Source organism: Corvus brachyrhynchos, unplaced genomic scaffold (genome assembly GCF_000691975.1).
Source record: "Corvus brachyrhynchos isolate BGI_N302 unplaced genomic scaffold, ASM69197v1 scaffold70, whole genome shotgun sequence".
In the NCBI taxonomy this organism is placed as follows: Eukaryota; Metazoa; Chordata; class Aves; order Passeriformes; family Corvidae; genus Corvus; species Corvus brachyrhynchos.
This window is the reverse complement of record NW_008236217.1, coordinates 9,115,294-9,141,277: the sequence shown is the minus strand read 5'-3', so window position 1 is coordinate 9,141,277 and position 25,984 is coordinate 9,115,294. Positions and strand designations below refer to the sequence as shown.

The 25,984-nt window shown below is 42.3% G+C and overlaps 1 long non-coding RNA gene across 1 annotated transcript; it reads left to right on the top strand.

Moving 5' to 3' along the window:
- The first annotated feature begins 137 nt into the window (after positions 1 to 137).
- LOC108449674 lies at positions 138 to 21,845 on the top strand. Its single transcript, XR_001865934.1, has 3 exons — positions 138 to 627; positions 7,084 to 7,163; positions 21,010 to 21,845. It is a non-coding gene; the product is annotated as an uncharacterized LOC108449674 (long non-coding RNA).
- The last annotated feature ends 4,139 nt before the right edge of the window (positions 21,846 to 25,984 follow it).

Sequence of the window (25,984 nt, the reverse complement as noted above, 5' to 3'; positions counted from 1 at the left end):
GAACCATCTCATTTGTTTTATCCCTGTGTTTGGTGGGTCAGGGCAAAGTTATTTGGGGGCAATTGTGCTGCATTCCTTGTCAGATACTCATTCCTCAAGTGCTGAGCAGGGCATTTTAGTGCTTTCACTTAGGCTAGTTAAAAATAATAAATTGTATCAGAGGCTAGGACATGCATTTTATATGTCTCTTGTAAACCTTGCAGTCAAAAATCTCCATGAGCTGTGCAAATGTGCTGCAATCCTGTTAACATCTGGCAAGCAGCAAACGGGGAAAAAAAAACAGTTGAAAAAGAAAAAATCTTTACCATAATATTGCAAGGCAAGTTTTTAACTAGCTAGGGGTTTTTTTTCCCCCCTTATTTTGTATAGACCTGAAGTGACCAGCAATTTCTTAGAAAATATGCTGCTTCCACTGACAATTGTGGTTACAGTGTAACTTCAACTACTGGACTGTCTTGTTTGAAATGAATTGTCATTGCTGCATTTTGGAAAACAGCTCTTGAGCCTGATGGGAGAGGTGCAAGCTTGCAGCACTGTGTGTGTACATGTCTGCAGTCAGCACGTGACAGTAGAAGATGTAAAGATGAATGACTCCTTGAATTTCAAGCAACATGGAATGTAAATCAGGTAAGTCACAGGCAGAAACACTCATTTCTTGAGAGCCATGTCAAAACTGGAAACCATTTGAGTTCTAATTAATGAAATGAGAATAGCCACTTTCGGCATTATTTTCCCAGAGGAAGATGTTTTAAATGATAAAACATGTGTTATGGCTGCTGTTCCTGTCCATGTATACACATACATAGGCACAGAGGAAACTGATCCATTTCTTCTGTTTTTAAGTCATACTTAAGAAAAATACAAATTCTAATTTATAAACCAGGCAAGTTTCTTTATGATAAATCAAACTTAGAGTTAAAACATACTTTGAAATTTTTCAATTTTATCTTTTTGAGAGAAGATATCCATGCTTCATGCTCAGAAAATTCAGATATCATTGAAGTGCACTTTCTCCTATGATAGAAAAGACTTTCCAGGTGGATGATCCATTGCTTCTCAGGAGCTCTGAAGATTGTCAGTACCTATTTTACTTACATGTGTTTGTCTCCCTGGTACCCAGAACTACCCAATCCTTTCTTTTCAGTTAATTAATGTTTAACTTTAAGCTCAGCATGAGTATGGCAGGGCTCAGGCTGGACACTTCTTGAGGCCTGTGCACACCCCCATGTGTGGTAACACACTGACTCTAACAGGAGTGCAGGTGGGTATTGCTGGCATCCTAACTCACCTATCAGTGTGTAAAGTCTATGACAATTTCTTTTTATATAGCAGTACTTTCTCATGATTTTGAAAGAATTTACTAACAACATGGAGATCAATTAATAGCATTTTAAAAGTAATAAAATTGCTAAAAGTGACGGGCAAGATGTTTCTTGCATCATTACTTGAAGGGGGTCCACAGAATGGGGGATGATTTTGGTTTCTCCATCTGCATTGTCTTCCCTTTTCAGCCCAGCAGACAGACTCTCTTGCTGCACAGGGATGGCAGAACTCATGATTTTTGGGGGGGAGTGCAGGAAAGTTTGGGCAGAAGGGCAAAAGAAGAAGGAATGGAGACTGAAAGAGAGTGAGCATTATTTCCACTGCCTCAATGCTCCGTGAGACAGGAGCTGTTTTGAGAGGATCCAAGGTCCTTGAAGATGTCTGACTTCTCTAAAGGCTGCTGAGAAAGAAAGGCAGAAATAGAGAAGACCTGCACATCCCTACCTAATGGAATGTCTGACACTGATGTTGGGGGAATGTCTCAATTTCGAGTCTCCCTTAGCTTTAAAACCCTAGAAACTCCAGTTGAGGGGCATTAGGGTTTATGGCTTTTGGTGCAGGTAAGCTCCAAACTAAACTCCAACTAAGTAAGCCACTTGGGTATGTAAATGAGATCCTTCTTCCTTGAAGGTGAACATGTAACTAAACACTGATGAATCAGGAGCTAAATTATCATAAAATTAGTCAGTGATGCTCTTGTTTCACTGGAATGGCATGTGGTATGAGCAGTTTGATGTATATTGTGATACCCTGAGTGACCCAGGGACCGGAACTGTTTGGAGTCAAGTCCTTAGAGTCAACTGCAGAGCTTAAAGTAGCAAAGTGCAACAAAAGCATTTGGGAGTTGCAGTTCTTGGAAGAAAGCACTCTCCAGTGTGTCTGTGCTTAGGCAGTTTCTTCTTTCTTTTCCCTCACCATCCACTGGGTTCTGCTGTGATAACTGTGAGGCATCACTGTCCTTCATTGCCTGCTGCCTCTGCAGAGCTTTCTGAGCACTGAGATCAGGCAGGTATATCTGTGTCAAGTTGCAAAATATGGGGGAGTTAAATCAGGACATTCTAAAGATCTTAACAGATGCCAAGCAGCCATACTCAGAATTGCCAACACCTTTATTTTTATCTTACTCAGTTTGTTTTCAAGCTTGAACATTTGTGTACACTAAGATTAGAACTATTTGCATGCCGGGTTCCAGAGTTCAGTTATTTTTGAGTTAACTCCATAATTTTTTTTTTTTTAAAGTGTGTGGCATTTGATCAGGAGAAGAAAGGGGGATGATTTTATTTTAAGCAGAAATAAAAGACACTTTTTCTTTCAAAATGGTTAATTAAACAAAGAAAAGGCAAAGCTATGCATGGACATCAAGCACAAAAAAGAAGGTGGTATTCTCTGGTGACTTCCTCTCTTCTCCAAAGGTAAAAATTAATCTAATTTCTAGATCCATGACAGCTAGTCCTTATAGCCACTATGGGATGTCTGCTATACAAAGAACCTGCAGCGCTTCAAGGGAAGTTATGGCCTAATGCAACTAGTGCCCCATGCTTGTATACCACCATTTATCTATTTTTTTTTTCTAGTTTTCCAGTTCCCAGATAGATTGAAGTACATTTGAATCAAATATCCTACCAAACTCTTCTGATATGTAAGATATTTAAGGGGTAGATTCCATATGTCTTGCAGTTAACATCTGCTTGCAGATGTAGGTTATGTGTTTGTGCATGTGAAAACAGGGCTTTCCACTCAACTAATAGATTGCTTAATAAGACTACTGATGGCATAATCTATCTTTATAAAGTCCAGTGGCTATGAATTCTTCTTAGGGCTAATCCTGAATTTATAGCGTTTTTATGTATGAAAGTCAGAAATGGGAAGAAATGTTCTGCAGTTTCAGGAGAGCAGTACAGCCACTCACTGTGGCTGCTACTGTGTTAGGCTGGCTGCAGTTACAGCCAAGCCACTGCAGAAAAGGGGCTCTGTTTCTATTTGATTATTAAAAGCAGTGGTCCAGATGCAACATCTGGCTCAGGAAATCCCTAAACTCCTGATTGTCGGAAACACAGAGGATATTAAGGGAGGGGGGTGTGTGGAGAGGGAATCACTCTGCATGCACCCTGTTCTTATATTCTTTTCCTAAGCATCTGCCTTTGTCTGCTGTCAAAGGCAGGATATTGGGCTGGATGGACCTTTCATCTACCCTGGGATGGCAGTTTTCCCTGTTTGGGGGGTGGAGTGGGCTGTGGCTGTGAAAACCCATCATCCAGGATCTGACAATCCCAAACGTGACTTTCCTCTCCTGCCTAAACCTTTATGGCTGTAGTGCTTCATCTGCTTTCCCCAAATCCTGCTCAGAGCAGTAGTGCTGTGTATTATTATGTATTTATTTTGGCTTGGATGGAGATTTTTTTTTTCATTTCCTCTCTGAACAGGGAATTCAGAAAAGTGACATCATTTTTAATCCCTGACAGTTTATGGGCTTTGAAAAAGATTCTGGATAATACTGAGCAATTAAGATGCCATTTTAATAGTTCTTTCAAGTGAAATCAAGTGAGTAATTAAATAAAATTGAATGAGGACCATGTCAGGCCACCCACAAGCTCTCATATCCGCTACAAATAGATGAATAAGTTAGAGTGTGGGACAAATGCTGTGTCTAAGTGGTCCTATTTATGCGTTATTGGATGACTCTAGGAATGAGGCTTTAAGCTGGAAGATTTGTTTCCTTTGAACAATGTTTCCAAGCAAGAACATGCAAGATTGTCAATTGCTATTCAAACAGCAGTAACTTTCCCATCTTTTTAAATTTTTTTGTGGTAGTGTTAATGCCATTGTTTTGTATCAATGGTCTGCAATAAAAGTCACAGAACATAAACAGGATTTTTTGCATTAAATGCTGGATTAGAATTTCTGCTGCCTAGTTATTAGTATGATGATATATGAATGCTTTTTGAAAGTTGCTTTAGACTGCAAGCATGGGGTATGGCATTAAGCATGGTTTGCATTCATTCTACACAGATAAAAAAAGCAAAGTGCAGACAAAGGGAAAATAAGTACTTTTGAGATATACAGTACAGTAACTAAGTAGGTACTGAAAAATGGTATCTCTCAGTTGTAGATCAGTTCATTTTCTTAGGGTGAAAAAACCTTTTAGGCTTTTCCAATCTTACATGTTAAATTTTGTGCTAGGATTTCTGACCATAATTAGAATTATTAACTGTAAACTGTATTTCTGAAGTCTATTCTTTGTACTGTGACTGGGATACCTAACCCTGTCTTAGATCTACACAAAATATTGAAATTTTAAATTAAGACAGATATTAATATCATGACATATGATAAGAGCCTTGAAAATTGAGTTGCATCTACAGCATTGTTTTTACTGAAATGCACATGGGGGAGGCAGCGGTTTAAAACAACAGCCAAAATAATCCCATTGTATTTCACATACAGATTCACAGAAAAACTCATCTTTTTCCTAAAGAATTTCCTCTGTAGGATACCTTCTGAGCACAGCTGATGGAGTGGGTACCAGATAGCATTCCATATTCACCCCACATGAACTTGTTTTCCCTTCATCTCAGGGCATGGGTCATTACTCCATGTCTGTAGGTGCTACTCTGGTACAAATCATACTTGCTGTTTTCTTTCTCTCCTAAAACATGCTTTTCTGGTTTTACTTTAAGTTTGGGACAATACAGGCCCCCTCTGGTGGTCAAAATATCTTCTGTACATTTCTCCAGTATTTCACTCTAAAGATGTTTTGCTGAGGGGCCAAAATGTCTGCTTTACATTTTAAAGTAATACGACCATTGTTAGTTCATTTTTCTAAGAAAACCACCGGAATGAGCCAAAACTGGAGGAGAAAAATGCGTAGGAGAGGTGTTCCAGTGTGTGTCAGGTCCCAGGAATGTGGTCAGTGACACTGATGGGCGCACACAGAGAGTAGCTGCAAAGTTCATTGCACCAACTCTCCCCGCCCAGCTGGCGCTCGGGAGTAGGGATGGTGCTGGAATGCCAGGGCTGGGTCTGCTGCTGGAGGCAAGACAGTGCCTTAGGGAGAAATGGGAAACCAAATGTTACTGCTGAGGAAAAATACCTGTTTAATTTCACTGGCTGCTCTTTCTCTGATCACTGGAAACCACAGGCATACTGGATGTGGCATGCTGAGGTACAAAATATAGGTACAATGTTGAGGTACAATATATAGGTTGATTTACTAGTTTCAATGGCTCCCCTTAATTTGGTAGAGTTGCACTAAAAACATTTGGACTTACAAGAGGGTTATGATATGCAACATTTAAATTTAGAGGAAGACTCTTCTAATCACTAATATGTTTGCATGTGAAAAAGTGGTATTTCCTTTTGCTGTTGTGTTGGTGTTGTCCTCTGTGGCAAGGTATTTCAGCAGCATCTGATTTCCTGGAGGCTGAGACAGTTTCTGAAACTGCTGGGGAAATCAAACAATGTTTGAAATCACGATGGCATCTTTAAAAGCAACTATCATCTGTGTCATCAGGAAGATAATCCCAATGGCTATCCCAAATCAGGCTCAACAGACACTAGACAGGGCTTCTCCTTCCCTTCTGAATCTGGCTGATTCTCACACATTGCACAAGCTTCCACTGGCATTTCTTAGCCTGTTCCCTAAGCCCTGGACTTGACTTTCTGTCTGCTGCCTCCCAGCAGCCACACATACCATCCGCCACTCAAAGGATAAAAGAGTCCTGTCAACACAACAGCTGACCAAGAAAAGGAGTAATTCACCAATGTGTTTATTCACTGAAGAACACTCGATCAATTCTATCAATGGTGACAAGGAGGATTTAACAGGAACATACAGTAATTCTGTTGTTGTTTTAAAATCCCACTAGCCACAATAATGGCTGCTGAAGCACTTATCATTCTCGTGTGATTCCTATTAGCCTATTCTTAAGGAAGCCAAGGAAGAGGGATTGTGCTGTTTCATAAAAATACATTTAATGCAAGTGTTGGTTCCCAGAATCCCCTGCTTTTCTTCATCTGCTAGTAGCTCTTCTGCATACCTCTGGACTGCAAAAAAATCACTCTGTGCCTTAATCCACTGTGATGTTTTAAAACTGCTAGCAGGGGTCATCCTGGCCAAAGGCTTCTGAATGGGGAGGTGGGGGTGGTTCTGTACTAAGTCTGAAGGCCCTGCACAATTTGCTAGTAGGTTCGTACTGTCAGTAGCTGTGTGCTGCCATCAGAAAAGAGATGAGCTGCCAGAGTAGCTGGACTGCTTAGAGTTTCAGGTATGGGGTTTTTATTCAGGTTTATTAATTCCTATGTCATAAATAGATATTTCCCAAGTAGAAAGTTAGAAATGGGCATGAAATTTTTTATTAGTTCTTTTCAATGTAGGATTAAGAAAATAATATTTTTAATGAGATTTCTCTTAGTTATACAGCTACAGCCGTTTACCATATGAATAAGAAATACTTGCTCACAGGGTTGTGAGGAGGATAATCACTTTAAGAAACAAAATGAAAATGAGTTTATAGCTGCTTTGAACTTTCTTTTTCAAAATTTCAAATGCTGGATTACATTCAAAAATTGTTTTTTCACCTTAAGAAATGAAGACACTATTCATATTCAACCTTCAGAGTCCTTCTCCTTTACTGAATTGAAACAGTTGTTATCAAAGTCTTGTTCCTGTATTAAACTCTGAATTCAGTCCTTGACCTTCTTTTTGATGAGTGAAATAGTCAGAATTCATGGGCTTTCTCATAGCTGATGTTTATTTTCCAGGGAACTAATTAGCAGTGCTCGAGCTACATGAAATGGAAGTGTTAAGGTGCAACTCAGGACTGTGCATGGTTATAGAAAAGGTGAGTGACCAACCCATCTTCTATCATGGTCTTCTTTCATCTTCCATGCGGTGAGCAGTGGGACTCCTGGGGCACCAATTTTGTGTTCTACTGACTGTTCCTGGAATTCCCCTTTGCTGGCTTTTGTTCAAACAGTGATTTTGGTACAGGGTTTATAGGATAAGGAAGATCGGTCATGTCCACGTTAAATGCTCTTGTGGCTTTTCTCTGAAGTTACTATAATTTATCAGCATCCCTTTTGAACTGCAGGCACTAGGCCAGGACAGTATTCCAGCAGTATTTGCTCCGGTCGGCGTGCAGACATACGATATCCGTCCTACTGGATACGTCCCTGGGTATCTGCTCATGTATCCAAGAACAGCATTGTCTCTTTTAGCAGCATGTCACACTGGGAGCTCCTGTTCAGCTGACAAAGCAGCATGACTCCAGTATGTTTCCAGCGACCTACGGCTCATGAAAGAGATCCCTTTTTTTCCTAACTTCAGTTAATCATGAAGGGAAACAAGATTACATTGAGGTCTTTTTAACCTTTTTTTTTTTCCCTGGGGACTAGCTTCATTCCTGTGCCCCAGAAACAAAGACCTTAGGTATGAATGGCTAGATGGCTGAAAAGATCCATTCTCTTTCTTTGTTCAGGCAATATACAACAGATGCCAGCAAAGGTATTGAAAGAACTTTTGGTATGGGCATATGCATTCCTCTGAGTGGGTGCTTGCATGCAAGAAAGTTTATATAATTATGATAGTAAAAGCTGATATTGCATACTATCCTTGCTGCAAACTACTAATTAAAGATGAACAGGACTACCCTATTTATCCTATTGCTGGTACTGAGAGCTGCTCCAAAATACTATTCCAAAGATCAGTGAAAAAAAATGCTAAGAAAAATACAGTATGCAAGTGAGTAGTGGGCAGGCATAAAGAGTGTGTATATCCAAGCTGCTGTGAGGTTCCTAATTACTGTAAGACAGTGTGTTCATGTGACAGAATCCGGCTGGGATTCTCCATCCATCTTCCTCATTACTACTGTTGGCAGCTCCCCAGGCTCCTGCCAGGGAAATCCAGCCCCAAGGTGCTGTGTGCAACCTGAACATCAGAGGCTGATAAAGATGGCAGGTCACAATCAAGGGACAGAAAGAATTAAGTAAGGAATTTCACAGCCACACATGAGGGTGGTGCTGAGGAAGAGGGGATAGAGACAAAAAGGATTTTTCAATAGAAGTGCCCAGTTTACTAGCAAGATGAGCTGAGGGCAGAAAATGAAGTTGAGTTGAGCTGGTAGATCTAAACAAAACAAGGCAGGAGCTGGGCTGTGACATAGGCATGAACCTCCATAGCAGCAAGCAAACGAAGGCAGAAGCATGCGCAGGCTTCATTGCTTTATTGCTTCGTAGTGCTGTGTACTTGGCAGGCTCCTGACTCACCCTCTGCCAGAGGATTTTCCTGGCTAAAACAGTCTGCTGGCAGATGCTCCCCCACCTCAGACCCAGAGATACCATCTCCCAAACAGCCCTGTGACTAAGAGGAGGCTGACTGTATTATTGTTAGGGTATCCTGAAAAATATAGATAGGAACGCTGGTTGCAGGAAGAGCTTTGAACGTTGCCATGCTCGCAGGAACAGAGTGCTTTAGTGTGTGAGGTCACTCACAGTGAGATTTGCCCTTAAAGATGGGGCTTACTTCAAACCATCAATCTGTAATACCAAGGTAGGAAAAAGTAAAACAAAACTCCCTATTAAAGCAACATTTGGAAAGCATCCTCTTCAAGGCCTTCATGGGCTCAGGACACTGCAGGCTGCAGTACCCCAGCTGTGGTGTGCACTGGTGGGCACTCAGAGACATTGTATGTGGCATTTCAGGCCAGGCAGAACCCCTGCCTTGGTAGAGACAGCTTTTCCCAGCCAAAATGGCAGGACTGCTCTCTTTCTGTCTGCCTGTCCCATATTTCAGGGCACTGGAATATCATATGGTACTAAGGGGATTATGTCATGTCTTCCCCCTTCCTCCTGCCTGCTTCCTACCCTTAAGTTCACTTGATTAATATTTCTATTGTATATTTTAATCAGTACAATCCTGGCTGCAGGCTACCTTCCCCTGTTCCTGGCCTCTTTAAATCACAGCCGTTTATATAATCTATATTATTTTAAAATGTTCATTGTGCAAGGACATTTTAGGATTTGTAATGTTTAGCTTGCTGTGATGTTTGCACAGGACCTGCCCGTGACATACATTCAGCATATACCAGTTTGTGGTGGCAGGCTGCCAAAACTACCCTGCCTCTTATCACCTCTTCCCCTTACAGTTTGTTAGATTCCTGGCAAATGCTGCCACAGGTGTTAATGCAGTGAGAACCTACCTGTATCTGTTCCTTAACACCTATCCTGTGCTGTGCCAAACATGGCACAGCAGAATCTGAGAATACTGACTAGCCCAGTGAACTGGAGTAGAGGGTTCCATCTCTCCGGAGGGGTGCAAAGAGGGGCTCATGTACCCAGAGGGGTTTGCCAGCCACTCAAGGCGAGAAGTGCCTCCAGCGACTCTCTGCTGCTATAAACTCTGAACTCCTACAGCAGCCTGAGCCATACTGGTGGGTGCAGGCTTTAGCAAGCCCACTGACCAAGTTCACTCTGCTCTTCACTATCTGTAATGCAAGTACCTATGGAGAGGTACCAGCGGTAAAGCAATCATGACAATTATGTCATTTCACAGTGTCAACCTAAGCATGCAGTGACAGAGGCAGATCTCAAAAGAGAGTGACCTCTGGCAGTGAAAAAAAGAAAAAGCAACAGTGAGCAGCTGGGAGGGTGCCCAGAAGCTTCAGTCTCTGACCCAGTTCAGCTGTAGATACAGCAACACACCCAGGCAAAGCCTCATTACCATCTTTATAAATCTCTGCAATATCTGGGTGTTATCTGAAGGTTTGCCTTGAGCATGCCCATGCAGTCTGAGCCTCAGCTGAGTTGGGCTGTAGAATATACAGGGGAAAGTAACAATGCTTCTTTTTAAGAAACCGATATCAGCATCTGAAATAAGTCACTGTGCTTGGCTTAGCCAAACCAAATTCCTGGTGTCTGGAGTTTTGTCTCTCTGGTTGATAGCAGGATTAGATACAATATGCATGAATATACTGCGCAACCATGCAAAACCAAATAGTGCCGCAAAGTTAATTGTGGTTTAATTAATACAGTCTGCTGCTCCATGCTCCACCAAGTTTTTGATTATATGCCTTCAGAAAAAGAAGAGAAAAATGTATCTTCCTTTCTATTTTGGAAGTCTGGCTTGTTTTCAAGCCATTTTATTCAATAAAATAAATTTTTTTGGTTTATTAACAACACATTTGGCATGTCCATTTTTCAGGACTTTTTTAAGATTCTAAATTTTTGTGAATTTCAAAGTGAAGAACATGAAATATTTTTTACACGTGGCATAAAAAACTAAAGCCATTTCAAACCATGTTTTAGTTAAGGACATAAACATGTTCCTGAAATATTAAATTTACTTGTAAATTGAACAATTTCAATTTCATGTCTCAAACTCCAGCTTTTAAAAACATATCTATCTTAACTACAAGGGGGTACTTCTGCCCACTCGCAACATTTGACACTGGGTATTTTTTTCTTCATGGTTATTTGGTGTAAAAGGCTAAAAATAAAAGCATATTGTTCTGAGCATTGTGGACAACTTTTCCAGACAGGGAAAACTGAGGGTTTTATGACTTAGGAAAGCAGTGTTCCCAGAGGGCTGGTCTGCTTTTTTTCCACTCTTCCCTTTAGGATTTTCTGAAAACATTTCACTTACTGTTGGCTCTGCAGTACATTTATAGTCTCGTATTTTTAGGTTTACCACGCACAGAGAGGTGCCACAGCACACTCCTGTACGATCACCCACTCAGACGTGACCAAAGATTCAAACTGGTGGAGGGGCCTGGTTTTGGTTTTCCCCTTCCCAACCACTAGGAACAAATTTGCTCTGTGCTTAGAATGGGTTGAGTGTTCAGTCCCGTGAAGGGGCAGCAGCCCTGGCAAGAAGAGGAGCCCATGGAGGTGCCTGCTCCAGCCCGGGCTGTCCTCTCGTCCAGCTCCCAGGGCTATGCCCCAGCCAAAAGCCCGCGCCCTCCCATCATTTCCCAAAGCAAAAGCTAAGCAGAAGCAGTGCAGTAAGGTTTGAAAGGGTGAAACACGCCTTTGTCTGCTCCCTTGTCATCCTGAACAGCTGGGTTAGAGCTGCACACAGCCCACGGCCATGAATGGCAATATTAACTTTAAAAAGAAAATCCTCGTTTTGATTGGCTGAGCCAGCTGTCTGATGGCACAGCTTTCCAGCAACTTAGAATTTCTTTGTAATTAGGGAATTATTGCAAAATAGGGAACAATAACATTATTTGAAGACTGATACTTAAACTGGGATAGCCAAATTTACCTTCTAGTTGTATCTAAATTAAAAATCTAATTTTGAAAGGAAATCAGAACCTAACAGCTGTTGGTGACTTTTCTTAAACTGTTTTAGAAAGAGTCAGATTATGATTTTTTTGAGCATTTGGACACTTGATAGCCTATTCTTAGAGTATACTTCTGTTCGTTGTTAATTTTAATTTTTTTACCTGGCAGTTTAACTAGTAAATGTACAAATGACTTAAAACTTAAGCCACATAAAAAGTATTTTGTTTTCAACAGAGGAGTCCAGTGTGAATTTCATGTTCAACACATGAGCCAGGATGTGACTAATTGTCAAGTAACTCTATGTCAATATTTCATGGGGTTTTTAACCGATAAGCTTCACTGTCAGACTAAACATTCTAGTATTTGGTGTTTTCTAAAATGTTATTGAAGTGTGTTTTCTCTAGTACATCTAGTTATTAAAGTCTTAATTCCACATTATTTAAATATTTTGTTAAGGCTATGTTATTTAAATGGCTTTGTAAGGCTAAAGCTTATTTATTTAACTGATAAATCTATTCATGTAGTTAATAATTCTTAAACATCCCACCTTTTTTAGTGGTTTAGACATTGTCTACACCTCTGCAAAAGAAATTTATATTAACAATCACAAGGTATTAGGAAGTACACTGGATATAAAGTCCTGTATAAACATAGAAGTTGTTGTTAATCCGTAAGTGATGTGCTAATAGACTTGCAGGTAACTTGACATACATGTTATCCACTCAGGACAAGCCTGAACTTTGCTAAGGTGGAAAGAAAATTCTCACAGAGAAAGCACAGAGTCGGTACAAAGTGGTGGTGCATAAATGGAGGCTGGAAATTAAAAGAGCGTGTCAGCTTTACAAAGAAGTGGTGGGACAATGAAAATGAGGCTATGAAAATGACATTGGTATGCCTGTGCCCCATGGCTGACTGGGTTGCTCCTAACAGTAAGGACTGCACTGCTGGCTGCCTCACCCTGGGATCTTGCTTTATGGTCCATCATGTTCTTGTGTAATGAAAGGGGCTGGCTTCCTGTCCTGTTAAGCTTCCATTTACCTGGGCATGGTACTCAGGAGAACTGGACTATAATTCTGTGAATGTTTCCAGCACAGGGCAGGAAAACAGACAGACATAAGAGTGGAAAAGTGTTAAGACTGCAAAGCTCAGGCATCTTCGTATTCCACCTCCTCGAATTTAAAAGGATGCCTAAGCAATGCTTATGTTCTTTGCTGGATCAAAACTTCCATGTACGAGGTGCAGCGTGTCCCTCCTCTTCTTCCCTGAATGTATTTTCACTGTCCTGGAAGTTTCTGCTATGTTTCCCCTTCTCCTTTCACAGTTTCCCCTTCACGTTCCCTCTGATCTCATGCCACCAACATTTCCAAGGCTGCGTGTCTCTCCCCTCTGTGTTTCTGCTGCTCCCTGTAAGATGGGAGCAGGCTGTGTTTGGGTGCAGAAGATGCGCTGTGCCTGGGGCTGTGGCAGAGGGGGGCTCCCACATTTCAGGCTGAGCTCCCACCCCCAAAACACGACCAGTCATGCCTGTGAGACACAGGAACCCTGTGGGGCCTTCAGCCCTGTAAATGGCTGCACACTTGAAGTCCACTGTGTCTAATTAAACCCTTTTCCAGCACACCAGAGGATAAAAACAAGTAATATCCATCATCCTTTTGCCACCCAAACTGCTGTGTGCATTAGAAAGTCCAGTGTTGGCCTTGCTTTCCTTGACTTTTCCCCTGTGTAAAATGGGGGTACAGCTGTGCCAGTGTTTTGAAGTCTATAAATTAAAAGTGTTGCGTAGGTGTGAGTATTATTAGCTGCTTAATAGAACTAGACAGTGTTACAAATGAACCTGAGACAATGAGCCATGGCAGTGTCAGCTTAAACCCAGATAAGCTGACATTTTTGCTGAGAACTACTGAAGTACAAGAAAAAAAAATTGCCATAGCATTCCTGTAACTCCATTAAAATTCCTGTCTACCTGAGTCAAATGCAGCAGAGACCAAGGCTGAAAAGATCGCTTTTTGTCTCGCATTTTTTCAATGTCTCTTTCAAAAAAATGTAATTTTGAACAGCTAAGCACCTTTTCTTTCTCTTTGAGCCTCACAGAGATTTCCTGACAGGTTAGTGCATCCTAGCATACTACTGGCAGCTGTGTACTCAGTGCCTTTGTCCCACACAGGTGCTTTCCTTGAGTCAGGATGACAAAATCAGTTTTGGACACCAGGAAAGCAGAAGTATGATTTGCCATCAAGAAATAATCTTGGAATGAATGCGTCACCAAAATCTTTCTGTCTCACAACTGCTCACTGAGAGTTGCCATATGCAAAAGTGACTGGACCGTGATCCATGCAGAGTTATGGAGGGGAAATTTGTGAGGAAAAGCTGGGAAAACATGTGGGATTTTCCAAATGACCTTTTCTGGGTTCAGGAGCACCGAGCTGTGCGTGTTTATACAGTGTACATCACAACTGCAACCAGCACAGGGAACTGTCTTCTAACAGGGACAAAGGTAGGGGTTTTTCTTCGCTACTTTGCACTGTTACTTTTTGGTACCGTCCCCCGACCTCTTTTCCTCTAACTCAACACCTCATAAGGTGCTTGGTTGACTTGCTGGTTTATGACAATGAAACTGGTATATATAATTGAGAGATTTTTCTTAGCCTTTTTTATTTTTTTGTCTGTGTTCCACCTGCCACTTCTGAATTCACAGGCTACTACAGCATTTCCACTGAATTTCAAAGATTTTTCCCCACGTGCCAGTTAGTTGTGCCTAAGATTTAATTTGAAGATTTTTTTTTTGAGTATAATAAGTTAACAGCTAATTAATAAATAATACACTGAATACGTTTCTATTGTATCTAGAGAGGTAATGTGGTATAAAAAAAAACCCCAACTGTACTGATTTTTCCTAAAGAACTTGGAAACAAAACAGTGTAGCCATTGTATTTCAAATATTAGAGTAATTGTTCAGTACGTGTGGTGCAACCCTAAATTTCTATGTCAGAACATGGTGCCAACTCTGAGTTTATGTAAATTGTGGTACTGTGGGCATGCACATGTTTAAACAAGTGCTTTCCTATCTCCAGGTTATACAGGCATATTTCTGTATATGGTTTGGAAAAGCCAGACAACACTCTAAAGTGATAAAAGGGAACCTAAACCATGTGCTCGGCTTTCACACCATTGTACTTTTCAAACAAAGCAAAACCTGCTATGGGACTTGGATTTTTCCTCTAAGTACATTAGCATGTCTTATATATAAATCCTAATGAAGTTTATTCTTGTATACTTTAAAACATGTAGGTAGAAGAGACCTAGTAAAACAAGGAGATAAACAGAGAATAATTAATTGCCTGCAGTTGAAAGTGTTTTGTGCCATAGTTTCTGTTACTTCAGTATGCTCATAATCCTGTGACTTTAAGCATCTCTAAATTACAGGTTTATGCAGCCAAAATATTAGTGTAAGTCCTTTTGGACTCAACGGGCTACCTTGTGGCTTAACCTACTACTGAAGGTCAGGAGAGTATCATTCATCTTCCACAACGCCTAGACATCGCCAGCTACACTTCTGGACGTATCCTGGAAAATGAAACTGTGAAAACATTCCAAGCAGTTCAGTGGGATTATTATCTTTGACAAGATTCTCTTGACAATACACAAACCTTTGTGCACATATCACCATAATATGCAATAAAACTCAAAGGTCCCCCTTGGGACTGCTTTGCTTGCTGTGCACGGTATTTTGGATGGGCTGGCAATATGGGATTCAACACTACAGGGAAAACTAATTCATGGGTTTTCACCCACACTTGCAGTTTAAGCATTCATTGTTATTTTGAACGTTATTGTCTTACTTTTGAAGAAAGGTTTCTCATGTACCCTCCTAACATAACACCTAGCCCTGGAAGATTCTAATTACTGTACTGTACATCCCTGTTTGGATCAAATAGATTATTCTCTGAGTCAGTGCTTCTGGTTTAGTAAGTCACAAAAGTAAAAACATTTTCTTATTTATAGTTCTTGCTGGAATTATGCTGTGGAAACAATGGTTGTATATAATAGTTAAGATGCTGTGCAAGACTAGTTGATTACAAGATCAGACAGTACGCTCAGACCATTAGGTTTTCCCCAATATAAGAACCCTTAGTCAAATTAGAAGTGGACCTTAACAGGCAGTGCTAGTCCTTGAAACCAGGTTCTGTGTCCTCCACCACACTGCTGCTGGTTTGTGTCTAAGCCTTGTACCCTGGAGTGCTGCGAGGAATGACCACATGCCAATGGCATAATTTCATGACTGAGACACGATCAGAAAGTATAAGAAAAGAAGAGCATCTCACTGACTGAAAAACATCAGGATGATTAGGGGCTGCTTTAGAAATCAACAATGTGAGAAGGTAAGCATGATGTTTTGATCAGAGAACCAGACCTAGGAAAAACAGCAAGAAGAATAAGAGAGTAAAGAAAACTGCAGAAGGAAAGGAGAAGAAAGTTTGGTTTGTTACTGCATAGGGCTTTTATTCTCATTAGTATTAGGGGTTAGTATTGTTTTCAGCTATGAAGGATAATTTAGATTATGCTGATCTTGTATCACTGAGACAAGGAGCTGGACAGATTCTGCAGAAGAGATGTGTGTGACTCATGGAAAGAGTAACTAGTGAAGAACTTGCTCAACTTGAACTCTTGCTTACAGGGATTTTATTTACCCCTGGGGGAGGGTGAAGTTTTCCAGTTTGGCATAGAGCTAAACTACTTTACCAGTGAGAGAGAACTTGAAGCCTCCTTTGCTGAGAAGATAAGCTTTCATGATACAGCCTAACATGTACTGATGATTATTGCACAACCAGAGAGGAAAAAGATGCCTTAAAGCACGGGGTTTTTAGCTGTGAAAACTAGCTAATGGAGTATTCAACACGTGTACCTAACTAGATGGTCACATTAACTTTTTCATTCAATACATGAGACAAATCATCCAACATTTATTTACAGCAGGCACACTTAACAAAAAAGAAGGAAAAATGCTCCCTGCTTTAAGGATCCCTAGTAGCTCTTTCAACAATATGATACCCATATTCTCCTTCACAAAATGCTCCTTAGAGAATTCACTGAAAACTATTTTTTGATTTTTATTTGTAATGTGAATAGTAATCTACCTGCCTGGTGACATCATTATGGGCACTTTAAAAAAATTAGCTGTGGAAACATTTGGGAAGAGTTATATTTAAGAAAATTACTTGCTAAAGAGGTTTGTTTAGTTTAAACACAAATTCAGCCTTAGCTCATCTGTACAAACAAGTTTTAAAAGAAAGGAGAAAAAAAACCCACTTCCCTGATGTGCTGATCAGAACTCTTAATAGCAACCTTAAACATGCATAAGTTAAGAAAACTCCCCAGTTTCTCCAGAACAGGGCAGAACTTAATCCTCAGGCACAGCCTGCCTGAAAACTTGGAGACCACAGAGATGAGATGAGATTTGGATGCGGATTCCAAACAAACACTTTTAATAGGTGAGTTATAAATATGGATCCTCTTCTTTTTTTCCCCTTTACAAACCCTACATCAAATTGTGAGGAAATACTTAAACTGCTTTTGTGAATATTTTGTTCAGCATAACTATTTGTAAAAAGACTTCGTTCTACCTATTGGTGTTGTCAAGTCACTGAGATACTCTCTGCAATAAAAACAAATCTTAAATTCTTTCAGAAGGAAAAAGCCCACCTCACTTTAAGACTAAGAAAGCCTAAGAAAAGGTAGCAGGTGTGAAAGTTCAATTTATCGGCCCTATCTTTGAGAAGAGCTAAATCAATTAGTATAAATCTGTTTTAGTCTTTGAAAGATACATGATAACAGATGACAAGAGAAGACTGAAGAACTGTATAATTTTGGCTTGGAAAAGCTGCTTTAAATACTGAAACACTGAAGATGAAAATGTCAGTACTTGATGAGCTGAACTGTAAAGAATCACAAGAGATTCCTGCAGACCTGAAAACATTATGTATTGTATCTTTCACGAAACTGGCAAACACTCAAAAAAACCACTGGTGCTTTTGCCAGTCAGTGCTAAGGACTTACATATGGTCTTCGTTCAGGTTTTCTTGACTGGAGAGGCTTTCTCTCAATTTAAATTGTTGGCAGTCATAATTTCTGATTTTCATAATTGCAGTTGCCTTTAAATCAACTCTGGAAATCATCAAACTTTCAGTCCTGGAGCAGAATCCTGATCCTTGTCAGCCATGGCTACAACCCCACAGAAAATGAGGGGCAACACTGGCTAGTTCAGCTCCGAAGGAGTATAGGTACCACTTGATTTTAGGTCAGAGATGGACATCAATGTGCTTTGAAAAGGAGCAGACAAGAAGCTTATGTGCAGAGGTGGATCATTCCCTTTGTCTTCAGATTACATCTTTTCAGTTCAAGATTGTACATACACTGATTAGTCAAAACTGTGGTCCTAGAAAATGCTACACTTGTTTTGGAAGAAAAGGATAGGAATCTGCTTATTTTTCTTTTTCCTTTTTTTTTTCCCCCAGAAAATTTTAAACTTTAATATGAACAAAGCTAGCAAATTCATCTACACTAGGATCCTGAATCTAGAGAACTTTAATTTTTTGTATGCTGCTGGCTAAAAGTTGACAGAAGGAAAATGAGAAAATGAGAAAACAAGGCTACATGACCTGAAACTTCATGCTCCAAATGCCTGCTTTCCTGGATGACCCTGTTCTGGACAGATAATGGTTCTACTCTCTCCAGTCCAACTACATGTGACTCAAACAAGAATCACTCACAGACAGGCTATTTAGCACTGAGGCACATCCTCCAGACTTTTTTTTCAGCTAGGAATGCTGATGTGTAGAGCTGACAGACTCTCTGCTTGCTGCTCGTATGCGCTGCCTGTGACACTATGCTGCCCTGCAGATGTGTGTATTCTAACAAACCAGCCTGCAGATGTGCAGCGTTGGGGCCCGCTTGCCTTTGGGCGCTAAAGGCTTTTCGATGAGAGACACAACTCGAGCCTGGGGCAGGGAGTGAAGGCTGCCCCTCAGGTGGGCTCCGGTGCCAGCAGAGGAGCTGCGGTCCGTGACTCAGCGGCTGGCCCGCACGGGAATGTCTGCGAGCAGCACGGTGGCGTGCCCATGCTGGGGACGCACCACAAGCCCTCTACTGTTTAGATTCATCTGCTACTGCTTTAGGGAAGCGTGGTAACTACGATGGCAGGTTTGAAACAATCTGACAGTCATAGAGGCTTATTTTAAATACAGCTATTAAGGGAGGATAAAAAGTTATGATTTTCATAATCATGCTTTTTTTTTTCTTAGGCTCAGGTGAACGCTGCAGAACTGACTACAATCTGAGAAAGATTGTATTCAAGTAGTCACTCACATCACCTTGATTTGGCTAATTAGAGACCATGTTTTGATTATCTGGTGCCGTCAGCCCCTACCAGGCCCTCCTCGGCTAAGCCTCTTTGCTATAAGGCCAGACTGAATCTGTATTTTCTAAATACAGGTGCTGGGCTGATGTGTCCCTCTACAGTACTATTATGTTACAGCCTGCCTGGTGGCAAGATCTGTTCAGACTGTGCCTGGTGTCATCTGTGAGCCCAGGTGTTTAGCCTTTTCCTGGGGTCTGCTTCATCCCTTCTGGCATATCCTAGCTCTTCCAGCCCTCAATCTCCTTCCCACGTGTAGCCTACACCAGGAAGTCGTCTACATTATTACCCTGCAGGCTTGCTTTCTTGAAACGGGTTTCTGACCCACCCAAAATGGGCAGCAGCTGTGCCTGTTTCCACCTGAGGCTGCTTGTTAGGCATGATGCCACACCTCATCACAGATGCATATGGTAACTGAGGGCAGAGGGGACCCTCAGAGGTCCTCCTGCTCAGACCAGGGTCAGTGTGCAAGCATCCTGATGAATAACACAGACACACTGCAGACTGACATTAAACATCTCTGCAGACACATTTAGCTATTGGAGGAAAAGTGATGGAAATGAAAGCCCAGCATGTTATTGCCTACCTACTTTAAAAACAAAAAAAAAAAAAAAACAAAAAAAAAACAAAAAAAAAAAAGCTTGTAATTTTCATTCCATCACCTTCCACCACAAACCTTGAAAGAGCAACAGACAGAGAACCTATACACACACTCCCCACCTATAACATTGGTGTGCTGGGAGCTGCTCCAAGCGCATCATTAGAAGTAGTATTCTGCCCTTTTTTAAATTCAGAGACGCAGGGTCTGCTGCTCCGGGTGCCCAGCTGGTCTTGAAACAATTGTTTACCTTGACAGTCAAGCTCAGGTACTAAGTAGGGCTCAGTACTTTGTGACAGGCAAAGGAAGGTTAAACTGGACAGTAGATACCCAAGCTGTCCACCCAACATCATCCCAGGCTATGGCTAAAGGGGGAGACCAAACACAGACAAGGCTGTGAAAACATTACCTTTCAGGTTATTCAGCAGCTGCTGCAGGGGTAATCATGGCTGGTGTTCCCATGAGCCAGGGCTCCTCTTTTCATAGTTACCACTTTTGTCTGCTTCACTTCCACTTATGCTGATTTGCTGGTCTGCCTAGATTATGCACAATTATGAAAACTTTAAGACATTCAGAAGCAGCTTTATTTTACGCAGACTCTCTTTCCTTCAGCTTTCATAAGTCTGAGCAGCACACAGTGCAGGGTCCACTGCTGAAGTTTATTTTTGTAGAGGTTAGTATTCTTGGCATACGACATAGTCACGCTGTGAGAGTTTTCAAATATCAGTTATAATATTTACTTTGCTTTTGTGAAGAATATGTTAGTTTAAACATGTCTTCTCCTAAGGTAAAGTGAAATAATTGTATGTAATTTCTTATTTTTGTGGTCCTTTCCACCTAATTTCCTCTGCAGTTTATTTATTTTCAGTGTACACGGGATTGTAAAAAGAAACAAACAATTGCAAGGAATGGTGTAATAAAAAAGTTCCATAGATATTTTAATTGTTTTGTAGACAAGATATATTTATTTCCTTGAGGGGAAGAATAATTGCAACAGCACAGTGTGGAGATTTTCATATCTTGAAAAAAATCTTGTATTTCTGAATCAGTTATTTTCTGTATGTGAGGATGACTGTGAAACTGCCAAATATTCTAGAAGGGATTTCTGCTTGTTCGGAAAAATGGAATTCAGGACTATAAAAATCCACACAACTTCTTTTACCACAGCTACTGTCAGCAACTTATAAAGAAGTCTACTCCTACTTGCCTTAAGTGTATTTTGCTGGATATGGTGGTGGTCAGTAGCGACAGACTGACCTCAGGCTTTTGCCAAACGGATCCAGCTTTCAGTGTGACTTAATGCAAGAAAAAAGAGTCCTAATCTCTTTTGGTAGCAGTACGAGTGGGAATGATGACCCCTACTCCCACTATCATTACTTTGTTTTCTTTTCCCATCCAGACTTGTGGCTTTGGAATATCTGCATGCTCATCTGTCTGCTTCAGAAACTGAGTGCCACACAGGATCTGTACTGCTCCAAGATACGAATTCACATCATGGACCAAGCTTATCATAAAAGTTCCTTTGCCCCTGAAAAGCTAGTCTGCTTCAGGACCGCATGACTCCAGTCAGAAGAGCAGTCAGGATTTATCACCCAGCCTGTGTGTACAGTGCTAATGCAGCAGAGCCCTGATTCCAGTGGCAGTGGGAGAGTGGCTTTGGGAGATCTTTCAGAGAACGTGCTGGGGAAGGCACATTCATGCATCTTGGATTCAGCAAATCCAAGGAGGGGTAGGCAGAAAGCTGGTTACCCAAGGTAACATAGTGTGAGTCTGGAATTACTGGGATGTGCCAAGTATGGTCATTAGAGATCTCCAAATCACAAGGAAGGTCACCAGCAGCAAATGGGTACAGCAAAGCTAAGCTGCTTCCCCCCAAAGCCTCACACATCCATCCAGACCTAGTCTGACTGAGTTCCTTGGAAGTGGATGTAAGTGCCTGCATGAATAGAGTGAGCAAGACTTGTCCTTTTGTGAAATATTATTGATGATATTTATACTCTGGTAATACTCAGGAACAGCTGAGGCCTCAGGATATTAGTGCAAACTGTAGAGTAATTACAGTTTCTGCCTGAAAGAACAAACAACAATCAGGGTTCTGTTCTGAAAAACAGCATGCAGAAATGATGCTGGTATCTACATGGTCTTACTTGGCAAATCAGGTATGTATTCAGAGTCACGTGTGCCATATACTTTAGTGACATAATAAACACCAATTACTTCTTTTTCCTACTCTGATCACAGTGAGACTAAGCTGTTACGTTTTGTTCAAAAGAAATACTCTTCAAATTAGTGTCATGTTACCTGTACAGAGCTATGGCTAAAGGTATAATTTAGCCTGCAAAATACAGGACTTTTTTGCAGATGATTGCATAGTACAGAAAAGGAAAAGAGCAAATACAGCTCTCCAGCTGATTCTCATCTTACAGGAAATTATAGACTGCTTTTCCTCCTTTAGCTCAAAAGAAGTTTGGAGTAATATTACTGAAGCTAATGGAGCTACAGTACTGTAAAAGTTCTCTTCTATAGCCAAAATTGAGGTTAAACACAGCATTCAGCATTGTCAAATTCTAATGTTAAATGGGAGCTCCCAACCCAGCTTTCCTTACAGGCCAAGGCTTGCTGCCTGGTGGATCTACAAGATCACCAGAGCCATTTACTGGCCCCGCAGCTGGACACATCAGGCACTGCCAATCATCAACTTACTGCCTGGCTAATGAGGACATTGTGCCACAGGGAGATATGGTGGCACTGTGATGCATAAGGCTGGCTCGGTGATCACCGTGCTCAGATGACTTCACCCTCAGCATAACTGTACATCCTCACTGAAGGTCCTGCAAAGGTCCCAGTGTTGCCCTGTGAGCCTACGCCCCAAACATATCCTCCATGTGACACGGGGTAACAGTCATTTGATGAAAAGAATGGTGGAGATCTGAGTGCTGCCAGCTTTGACAGCTCAAAACAACAGTCCTTCCTCATTCAACTCATAGGAGCGACCCCAAAGTCATAAGTCTTGAGCAAAAACATACACAGCAGTTTAGTTCTTCCTTTTATTTTGGTTTAAATAATGCTATTTTGGTTCTTCTTGTAGATACGCTCTCAAACTGGCTTCTCCCCTATCCATTAAGCCTTTAAACCTTGAAGCAATCCTGCCATCTCATCAGGCAGCAATTCTGCCTCCTGCATCTGTCCTGCTCCCAGTCTTCTAGTGAGTTCTGCCCTTCTCAGCCTCACCCTCACCCTTACAGCAGAGCATCCAGAGGTCTGCCCCTCTGGTGGGTGGTGTACAGACTAAGGAGCTTTATATTTCCTTACGTCCACCCTTTAGTCACAAACCACAGGGGACAAGAACAGAAACAGTGCAAACTGCTTTCCCAACTCTTCTTCAAAAGAGAGGTGTGCCTGAAAGGGGGTGTGAGATATTAATTCCTGTTTGTCACTGCTAACTCAAATCAGAGTCTTTTCCACAGGAGGTGGGGAGACAGCCAGAGCAGGTTCCCCACAAGCAGTGACACCATTTACTAAAGAATCCTCAGAACTTTAGTAGCCACCTGACTTGATTTTAAAAGGCCAGCATCTGGCTGTTTGGTGCTGGATGCACTTTTTGTCCTTTGGAAGCAGAAACTTCTACATGTGAAGAAATTTTGAGCTGAGCTTTAGTCTGCAATGGTGGTTCACTGAAGTTCTCTTTTAGCTGTTAAAACTTCTGTGGCCAACCTGATGTGTTACTGCAGCCAAACCTGGTCCCTAACATCCGAGACCCTCCAGACTTGTGGAGGAGGAGGAGGGGGAGGGACGGAGGAACCAAAACCAGATAGCAGACAAATGGAAAAGCGTGGATTTCCTTGCTGGAGGGAAAAAAAAAAAAAGAGAGAACACTGAAAATCAGATCTGCCATGTAAATTTGTGAGGAGTGCTTGACCTCTAGCAATTAATTTCATTTTTCAATTTTTCAAGAATGTTTTTATACCTTGATGATTCTGTGCAAGGCATCCACCTTTGTGAATATATTTCCCTTGAGGTTCCTTACCATTTGCTGTACAGTAGCCAGTAAAACACCACATTTGCCCCCTGCTTGACATGACTTAAACCTCACATTTCTTAAAAGCAACTGGCTTCTGCTGTGGAATGATGCAGTTTTTGCCCTCTGTTCAACAAACCCAGCCACACACGGAGTTGTGATCTCATTCTGGAAAACTTCTGAAGGAGAGCAGCCTTGTGCAGAGCAACAATCCTGAGTAGCACATCAGTTTCTCTCTACTTACTCAGTCCTCACCTCCCCACACTGGTTTCAAGGTATTTTTCTGTTCCCTAAATACTGTAAAAACACTTAGCATAGTTGGAATTCACAATAATTAGCCTTTGGAAGGCTGAACAGTTCACTTGCTGGGAAAGCCTTCCAAGTTAAAAAGACAATAGATGTATATGTTTGCTACGAGAAGAGACAGTGGTCTCACATTTAACTTACCAGTTAACTTCAAACTGGGGCTCTGAAACTTTTAGGCTTTATCTCAGTTTTTCTCTGAAGCATCAAAGAGTTTCATTCTCATTTAACCCTCTGTGGATTTAGAATACCCAACTACTTGTGGCATTTTCTTTTCAAGCTCTGGGTTTTAATTCAGACCCCTGGAGGCACAAAAAGCAGAAGCCTTTAACATTGATGTGGATCCCTTACAATGTGGCTATAGCAAGCTCCAATCTCTCATCTATTTAAAACATCTATGTATTTTTGAGCAGTTTTAAATAGATGAGAACTAAGGAGGAAGGGACCATTGTGCTCCTTGCTTACGCATAGCTCTTGCCTAGAATTGAGTCAATGTAAAACCCTCCTGCACCCCTTGCCGGCTGTATAGCTGTGCCAAGAGCATTGAAGAGCAAAATCTCGTCAGTTTGGAGCCAGGGTCAGTGTCCTTAACGCTTTGGAAAAGAGCAGAGAAGAACCCTGGGAGGAAGACCTGAATTCCAAGCTATTGGATTTGCAAACTGATTCTCCACGAAGTTTCTTGGAAAGAACTCGGACACATCAGCTTCTGAGTGTTTTAAAAGATGTAACCTTTGGGTTATTTTGTGAACTTTGTTTTTTTGTTTACAGTGCTAGAGGGTGAGATTGGTTAAGACCCACTGGAGAAAAATGTGGGAAGTTTTGCTTATATGTTAATTACCAGTGTACAATTGTGGTTTGTATTTCATTCTTTAATAATATATACTGCTTTACGAACATAAAGAAAAACAATGAAGAACATGGTCCCTCCTAATCCTGCTTTCTGCTAAAAGCAACCTCTGGCTCTCATTAGGCTGAGACGGTGGAATGTGCTTTCCTCGAGTTCCCACCTACAGAGTGAAGCACGTATACTACGCTTTTGGGGCTTTAAAGCCTCACCTCTATTAAAGTAGAACAGAAAGGCTCAGCTATTATCAAAGTACAGGTACGCTGCCCGAACCGCTCGGGCAGCTCTGCGGGCTGGGTCCCTGGCAGAAGGCAAGCCGGCGCCCCTAGCTTCAAACAGGTATTTTCGAGGCTCCCTTAGGGGCGCAGGCTCCGAGGCCGGGCCGCCGCGGCCGCCCCGCGCCCCGTCCGCGGTCACCTGGCCCCGGCCGGGCCCCCTCCCCGCGCCCGGGAGCGCCCCTGACGTCACGGCGGCCCCAGATTGGCTGCGCGGGGCCGGCACCGGGGCAGGGGGTCCCCCCGCCCGCCCCCTCCCCTCCGCACACGCTCGCTCGCAGGGAAACCCTTAAAGAGGGGCTTCGGAGCAGCCCGCACCGACTCAAGGGCCATTTCCTACACACGCACGCAGACCCCTGGCAGCTCCGGAACCCGAGACATCTGCTCTCCATTGCGACCACCCCCCTCCAGCAAACACCCTTCCCCTGCTGCTCCTCCTCCCTTCCCGCTCCGGCTCGCAGCTCGGCTCGCACCCGCCGCTTCCTTTCTTCCAACAATGTTTTCCTGCTCCACGGGGCGAAGTGTTTGCTGAACTTTCCTAACAGTTTGGGGGGTGGGCGGGAGGATCCTGAGGCTTTTTTTCCTTCTTCCCCCCGCCCGGACCAGGTTGGGGGGCAGCGAGCGGAGGAGGGATCCGCGCCCCGGGCGCAGGTCGCACACACGCGCGTCCTTTGGCGGAGAGGAAGCCCTTGCACCACGGGTCCGCGAACTTCTCCGGCTGCAGGGGCTCCCGCTCTGGAAATGGGTCGGATCAGACGGTGCTTCCTCCTCCTCCTCCTCCTCGCTGCCTGTGCACTTTTGTCACCAGGGCTCGCAGCCTCCGAAAAGGGCAGGCTAAGGAGGATCACGTACGTCCTGCAGCCCGGCCGGGGGGGCTCCTCTGGCAGCCGGCAGCAGCGCCCGACCCTCCTCGGGGGGGGGCGGCAGGCCCGCG